General features: G+C 33.7%; 1 long non-coding RNA gene across 1 annotated transcript; it reads left to right on the top strand.

The window, feature by feature from the left end:
• The first annotated feature begins 3,463 nt into the window (after window positions 1-3,463).
• Window positions 3,464-4,091, top strand: LOC135075875 (uncharacterized). Its single transcript, XR_010258137.1, has 2 exons — window positions 3,464-3,672; window positions 3,965-4,091. It is a non-coding gene; the product is annotated as an uncharacterized LOC135075875 (long non-coding RNA).
• The last annotated feature ends 4,945 nt before the right edge of the window (window positions 4,092-9,036 follow it).

Genomic DNA, 9,036 nt, shown 5'->3' on the forward strand with positions numbered 1-9,036 from the left:
TATGAAGTAAAGTTTTTTTTTTTCAATATTTAATATTGACGTCCCAATCAATCAACTCGCACGGCATACGTAATGTAGCAAGACTAGCAAGTGTCTACGTTATGTGCTTACGTTTTGTTCTATTACTTTGATTATCATAATTTAGAATAAAGCGTATTTGGCAACGTGAGCTGTGTGAAATGGGCTGTAAATTACAAAGCTAGGCCCACAATGTGTGAGCGAAAAGCAATTATTTTCTTCATTAGGCAATTTCGTTTTCCCCACATAATTTATTTGCTGTATTTGCATCGATTTTGTAATTAAGATATTAATTTGTAAATCAAAATATTGGTTGAAAATGCCAATACATTATGGACATTTAGAATGAGATTGGATGAAGTTATATGAAACTCTTTTTTGAAGCCGTAAGCTTTATATCATACTGAATATTTATTTCTTGCAACTGACGAAGGCGAGCGAGGTTTACAGGAAAAGATGCCAAATAATTCATTATAGGTGATTCTGTTGGGATCGATTCATTAATATATGTGAGATTATTTTTCCTATAAGAGAACCGGATAACCTGTCATCAACTACCTAATTAGGAATGATCAACTGGTAATTCTCTAAGGATAGTTATTTTTATGTTTTTTTTAATCCGTTAGTGATAATTTTATCTTTTCTTTCCACTTTTTGTGTTTAGTAGAAGTTTATATAAGATATAAGTTATCTTCTGATCATTAATATCTACGTATAATTTGATATTATTACTTTAACTGGAGCACAAAATAAGCTATCATTAACTTGGGAACCCACAGGGAACTGAGTAGGTAATTTGCTACGAGTATCTTAATACAAAAGTGGATCGTAGCATCAGATCGGTTAGTATATTTTTGTGATACTGAACAATCAATTAGTTCACTATAATTGTAGATTAGTGTGAGTGGATTTGTCTCACAAAAATATGTTTAATTTTAAACCATATTTACACAAGACAGTCCATTCACCTCCATCCATTACCTCTCATTTACCATTATCCTAGGTAATCCTTTTAGGTAAAAGAATGTACTTTTGCCTATAATATAAATAAATAATTGTTAACCAACAATCAATAGCCTGATTAAATAAAAAGGCATTGACATTAATTTGAGTAAAAGATTTTCCGACTCATTTACGCATCATCATAATTATCTAATAATTATTAAAATTGTGTTAAATCGACAAACCTTTTTTGAAGTTAAAGCATGCAAATTGGTTTGAAAGCTTTTAGATTAATTAAAAAGCAATTAATTTAAATGCTTTGAAAAGGTTAGAGGGGCATGAAATCTGGTAGAAAATCGGTTTTCTTAAAAAATAAGTTAACCAGACCTTTGGGATATCGATATTAAAGATAATTTCAAATGTTTATACCTGCTTACTATAATTACGTAAAAATAATCTATACTTATAATAAATCTGTAGAGAGGTCAATTCTGTACATGAAATATATTTTCAAAATAACTATCAGGGGGTGATTAGTGATCGATACTGATGCCAAAAATGCAATCAGAAAATTTTTTGTCTGTCTGTCTGTCTGTCTGTCTGTCTGTCTGTCTGTATGTTCCTTATAGAAACAAAAACTACTCGACGGATTTTAACGAAACTTGGTACAATTATTCTTCATACTCCTGGGCAGGTTATAGGATACTTAGGAATTCCCACGGGAACGGGCATTAGCGGGAAAATCCTTTTGTATGAGAAATCTAATCCGCTTAAGTTAGACGCTTGAAATTTGGCAAGCAGGTACCTTAGTAAACTTAAAGCTTAGTTATAACAGGATATTGCAAAATTCCTACGGGAACGGGAATTAGCGAGAAAAAACATTTGTATGAAAAAATCTAAGCCACGTAAGATAGACGCTTGAAATTTGGCATGCAGGTACCTTAGTAAATTTAAAGCTTAGTTACAACAGGATATTGCAAAATTCCAACGGGAACGGTAGTTAGCGGGAAAAAACTTTTGTATGAAAAAATCTAAACCGCGTAAGATAGATGAAGGGGGTAAAACGGGATCCACGCGTACGAAGTCGCGGGCGGCCGCTAGTGTGACAATAATATGAGAACACGTAATAGTAGCCTCCAACTGGTTTTTTTGTCAATAATATTTATGAAATTGGCAGTAATTAATTTTACAGGAAAATTGTTGATGTTATTTGCTTTATCGGATTTCCCATTAAATTATTAAAGCGTAGTAGAGTAGGTATCATTATAATGGAATTTAACAATGTAAAGTATAATTATTCAGCTGACAGATGAGTGTAAAACTTAATATAAACAAATAAGAGACAAACACAAACAAACGATTCATACATTATTCATTTTTTACTTCTTGATAACGGGCAAAGAGATGTGTGACTCAAAGGCGTGATAACCTATTCCGTGGGTAAGTAGGTAAGTATATTATGATAATGTTCAATACGGCGGCTTTATTAACTGGTAACCTACTGAGCAGACACACCCACTTTAGGGGCTACATTTTGGAATTTGGAAGACACAGTGTGTATGAATTAAACAATAAAAATGTGACACATCCTTTTGGGTATTTATTTATTTATTTATTTATTTATTTATTAGGGACATCAACAGCTTACAGATTTCAATGTAACATTAGACACTTAACACTATGGAAAGCCAATAACAGATATCCACGCAGTAACTTAGTTTAAATTTTGTCTGTGTACAAACAAACATTTGTGAAGAGAAGCTGAGATAAGTTACATAATTTTATTAGTCTTATTACAAACATTTTACAATTAAACTTGTAAAATATTTGCAAAAAACAGTGCTCATAACCTATTAAATTATACTATAATTACATTCCACATTGTTATTTACCATTTACTCGAACGCCAAATGGAGGGAAGCACAGCAAAGAGCGAGGTTAAGCGCTGTCATCAACCTTATCACACAGACAAGGTTGAGCAACGGTTTCTGCGACATGAAAATGATGGTGTTACATAGTCATCGTTACATAGTATAAAACAAAGTCGCTTTCCGCTGTCTATCCCTATGTATGCTTATATCTTTAAAACTACGCAACGGATCTTGATGCGGTTTTTTTATTAGTTATTAGATAAAGATATTCAAGAGGAAGGTTTTTATGTAAGTAAGTATAACATATTGCACTTGTGCGAAACACGGGCGGATCGTTAGTTAATTATTAAGACATTAATAAACAGAGGAAAGAATACCTTTTTACGGTATTTCGTTATTGATAATTTGAATTTTTATTTGTTTTTTGAAGTGTTCCTTACTTCCAATGAAAGGGTCTGCTGCACAAAATATTTTATTGTAAAGATTGAGAATCCTGTTCACTATAGAGTGCTTTGCGTACGTAGTAGAAAAAATAGATGTATGAAAGAGACTGGTGTGTCTTAAATACGCAAATACGGGTAAATACGCTTCATTTGTTTTACTCGTACAAGTAACTCACGTAGACTATTTTCCCTGTGCGCTCACATAAAAGCGCGTCTTTGGTAGCGATCACGTCACTCGCTCGTAGAGGCTTGCATTAGACGGGAAAATGAAGGTCGTTGCTTTAATTCTGATTGTGGCGCTTTGCTGCGAGCAAATATGCTGCGCTACAACCGCCGCCAACCCAGCCATCTCTAGCACCACTCCAAAGCCATGGACAAAGAAAATTAAAGACGGATTGGTGTGTATTACAATTAAGCACTTACCATTTAATCTTAGTACTATATGTTTTAAGCTAAGCTAGGTCTTAGTGAAATTGGCTGCGCACCAAATGTTTTATTAATTATTAGTGAAATTGTAATGAGGAAAGCTCTGAAGTTTAATTGAATATTCATGGATCTTAATACATTAATCGGTCTTTTTAATGAGGTTTTTGATTAACATAAGTACTTATTGTTACTTTTTGATCGTTTACTTCATGATGCCCAAATTGAAAAAATAAACTTACTTTTTTATTTCATGTATCTTTTCAGAGTACATTTCTTCAGGGAGCTGCCGTAGTTGGTGCCTTCCAAGGTGCTTACCAGAATCACAAGAGTTCCAAAATTAAACCTCCTCACGATGCCAAACCTTAATAAATTATACAATGTTAGCCTAAAATGCATTTTAATTAAGACAGTTACCCGCCGGGACACAATTACCTAATACGAGCACCTACCTACTTATTAATGTTAATATGAACAAATCAAAGTATTCATTAAATACGAACAAAGTAAATAAATAGGTGACAGGGGAAATTCATATTAGTATTTATGATAAGTGGATAGGTACCTATTATAAAGAGGAAAGCTTTGTAAGTTGGTAAGTAGGGAATAATCGCTAAGACTATACTGAACTACCTCTTTTACTAGTAGATAAGTAGATACTATTTACATTATTATTATAGACTATATTTTTCTGTCGAAAGACGCGACGCGAAGCGGCTGGAAAAAGCTTCAAACTTGGTGACAGATAAAGAGATTGCCTTTTCAATATTTTTTTACCAAAATAATACTGAATTTTCATCAAGATGAAATACTTACGTAACAATATATCAACACAGATCATGTAAAAAATAAATTCGCCAGTGTCTTCCAATTCTGAGAACCCTCGATCCCTTTAAATAAGTGAACACCGAATGAAATCAAACACCGTTGCTGCTAAAAATATACCAACAATGCAAGAATAGCGCCTTTTGTAATGTATTGCGGTATTTTGCAGTAACCTTCACGCATTCAAGTCATGTGACACATCATAAAATGTGAAGGCATCAGCGGCGAAATGTGATGCGCTGGTCTAACTGGCCAGCGTCCAACAAAGGAAGTGTCAAGAGTTATGAGCAACCCTTAGTCAACTGCTATGTTAGTGAGCTAGTTGGATACTTACTTTGCTCCTTGTCGTTTTTGTAAGAAATCACTGAACTTTTTTCCACCGCGCGACTTTCCTGTTAACCCTCATTACCGTTTTTGCTCCTGTTATAGTATCACAAAAGCGATGCTCGTGTGGTACTTTTTCTGAAAATCAGTCATCATTTTGTTATTTCTTATCTTTTTTTGTAAGACTAGGAAATAGACGTTAAAAATTAAGGGACAATACGTACCTCAAACCTCCGAAAATAAATCAGAAGATTTATTGGTTGTTATTATTCCGAATGTTCAGATACTCGATTCTCATGATTGAAGAAAAGCGCGCGGATTTTCTGACCACAGATTAAAAAGGATACGCTTCAATGAGGCTGAGATGCGCGAACAGACTTTCATTAAAACATTAAAAATTGTTACAAAAATCAAACACCTCATGGATAAACTGAAATATTGGATCTATTTAAAATTTAAAGTTATAACAGTTATAACTTTAAGTTACTGTTAGTAAGTATTTATTTACTCTGTTTTCAATTTAATTATGTAAGTACTAGCTTTTGCCCGCGGCTTCGCCCGCGTGAAAAATTTAGTTTGTCACAGATCGTCATAAATTATAGCCTATAATATGTTATTCTGGGTTATAAACAATTATACTGTAAAGTTTCATCAAAATCCGTTCAGTAGTTTTTGCGTTAAAGAGTAACAAACATCCAGACATCCAAACTTTCGCAATTATAATATTAGTAGGATAGCTCTGAAAACTCTGAAGCTCTAGCTAGAACATTGTCTTACTTAAGCTATTGTTGGAACTTTTTAACCTTGACTTTTTTAATTTATTACGACTAATCTTTCAGTTTAAGGAATTATCCGATCTTTAATGTTTCTGCATTAGTTAAGATCGTAATATTTTGAATCACTTACGATATTTACTTTTGGTCTCACTGCGGTGACAGGCTTGAATATTTATGAACATTATTTCATAGAGCATTTAGGATTCATGAATATCTAAGTACATAAATAAACTCAATAAAAATATAATTATTGCTTTTTATTTAGAAATATGGACTTTGAAAGAAATTAAGTTGAAATATATTTTAGATTTATTTTCTTGAAGTATTGAGATTATTCCGTTTCTCTAAGACAGCATCGTACTTTGCCATTATGGTTTTGACTTCCTCATCCATTTCGGATTTCCCTCTGAAATAAGATTTCAATATTATTCGTCATAAAGTGAAAATTAAATGCTTTCCAATTTAAGTCTTAATTAGTGTAATTCATAAAATCGACTGCATAATAATCAATTAATAAATTTTAATAAGAATGTGACATCAAGAAAATAATTACTTTCGTTGCTATCGAACATACCTAATGTATTTGTTTGATAATGACGATGAGTGATTTTGCATCAGCACTAACTAACAAACTCTGCCTTTTAAAGTGAGTCTTGGAATATTATGAAAAGTTTCAATTCCATTGACTTTTAATATTTCCAAGATTTACTTTTGAATATCTGCTCTAATGTCTTTCTATTCATTCAAATAAAGCCACTAGTGTGGAAAACTTGCGAATTCACTAGAATATATTTGAGCCGGAATATTTATTGCCTACCTTATGTAAGTTTTGGTCGTTATTTCAAAAAATATTTTAATATTAAACCCTCATTTCTGTGTTATTACAAATATTATTGAAAAGACAGTACTCAATTATGATGTAATAAGAAAAGGAATTGTCCAAAAATTTATTATATAAGGTGTTATTTTTTGTACTGATCATACTTTACCAACGCATCTAATAAAATCATACAAATACAACCCAAGTGTTTTTAAAAAAAAATTCAGGCTAGTTTTTGTTTTTACTTTTCCTAACAAAAAAAAGATATTATTTTTACAACCATCCTGTCTTCACTCACTGCCTCTCTCTCTTTCTTTACTCATTTCATTCATACGAGTACGAACAATGGCCGCGCGCATTCATTCAACGTTCACACACATAAAGGTTAGATTACACTAAACCTACGTTACCAAAAATTATCACTCGTGAGTATGTACGATGTTACGTCATGTTAATAGGTACTACGCGCTGGGAGAAACAAAATCTAGCTACATAAGTAGGTAAATAAGTGTATTTTCATTAGTGTAATAGCGGGGGACTTTTCCAACGAACCGAGGCGAATCATCCGCGTTAAACTAGAAATTTAAAAAAGGATAGAAATTGGAATTCAATATCTACGGTTTCGTAATGCCTACGCAATTTATTTAGAGACGTAATAAAAAATTGATAGGTACATACCTATTACTACTTCGCTTCGCTTCAGTGGAAATGCACCCTAATATTGAATATGAACAGGTGTTGTAAATAAAACTCACTGATCAATTTTCCTGGTTTTAATTCCTAAATTATGATTTGCCATCACACTTTAGATTCATTGATTTCACTTATTCACACATTTACCTATTTTGAATGTTGTTATTTAAAGTTCCTAGGTTATTATTACACTAATCACAATACATTTTGAACGTCAAGCCTTTGTTGAATGTTCACGTAAACACTGTCTTGCACTGTCTAATCTAGCCACGATCGAATTGAGGTAATGCTTTCGGGCTGCACACTTGCTTGCTGTTCACTAGACACCACGTCGGATGTTGTATTCACAATTCGCGCACTAACTTTTTTACGGAAAAAGTCCCTTTCGCGTAAACAAGCACTCATCTGTCCAAATCACACTGTAGGTATGTACCTAGGTAGACTTCCGCAATAACCATCGATAGAACTAGGTCGCGGTCGTGGCCCTCTGGCAACAACTCCTTGATAAGGCATTCCGTATTTTTACGCAAAAGCCGCCGTCTGCGGCGCTCGCATCTGGGTACCGCCAGCACTGTGCCGGTGATTGAAATTGAAATCCAGAACTTCGTCCTCGAAGCGCACGGAATCTCGTCAAGTCAGGATACGGCTGCGCTCCCTGAAGCGCTGCGCGGCTCCAAACAAGCAAGGTATGAAGGTTTTCGACTCGTCAATGTTTCTCGTCGGCCAGTTAGTGTGCCCGAAACATAATTTCACCTGCGTTTTGTTATTGATCAAGCGCGTCATTGTAATAAACCACACATACACTGCAATACGTTTGGGCGCATTGGACGGACTGGGACGATTATTTATGTTGTTGCGCTCCCGCATGCCGATCGGCGGCTCGGCGCGGGCTGTGGGCGCGGAGCGACTGGCAGCGATATCAATATGGCCGACTCACGCGGCGCGGCACGTGGCAGTGGTCGTTGCCCTCGGCCGGCTACTACGATAGTGCGTACAAACGAATACTCACCGCGCTCAAAGGATGATTTATTTTTTATTTTTTTCGAAACATTCTTTGTCGATTTACTCGAAAACTAGCCTGAATTTTTTTTTAAAAACACTTGGGTTGTATTTGTATGATTTTATTAGATGCGTTGGTAAAGTATGATCAGTACAAAAAATAACACCTTATATTATTATTATTAAATAGCAATATGCAAAAGTTTACTGTTTGAATTGTTTGAATCTAATTTAATGTGAATTGAAATGAAATTTAAATATTTTATTATTATTATAATTATTAACTGTAACCTTAAACCTATGACTGTGTGTTGAAATAAATGACTTATTATTATTATTATTATAAAAGAATGGCGCCTTGGGTCGAAATTGGATAATCATTCTGTTATCCAATGAGTGATGAGATGTTGCCTTTAATTTAATGATATCTTTAACATTCAAAACAATCTACTTAGTTTCTTTTCTTTTTTGTCTAGACCTATATTTCGATCCAAGTAATTACTCTTGATACCTACCTACAAACATTGTTGTAACTATAGATAAAATAGCAGTGAAATGGCCCTCTAGATTTCATGACAAAAATGGTTTCCCTTCTCTGTAACAGTTTCTGTGGGAAGAGGTTGTAATAAAACGAACAAAGGCTCTATTATGACCAAGATAATATTATGTAAAGATATTCTTAAACGATTGAAATAAAACTATCTAGTTACTGTAGTATGACAAGTTGAAAACTGCTAATAGAACTTGACAAGATGAAATATTTAGAGTAACAAGTGAAATAATTTTATGAAGATGAAAAAAAATTAAAAGGTGGGGAGAAATATAAGTAATTCCCAAGACAACGCCTCGTAATGGTTGGGATGACAAAGATAAATGTGGCAGGATGAATAATCGTGAAATAT

Source organism: Ostrinia nubilalis, chromosome 11 (genome assembly GCF_963855985.1).
Source record: "Ostrinia nubilalis chromosome 11, ilOstNubi1.1, whole genome shotgun sequence".
Lineage (NCBI taxonomy): Eukaryota > Metazoa > Arthropoda > Insecta > Lepidoptera > Crambidae > Ostrinia > Ostrinia nubilalis.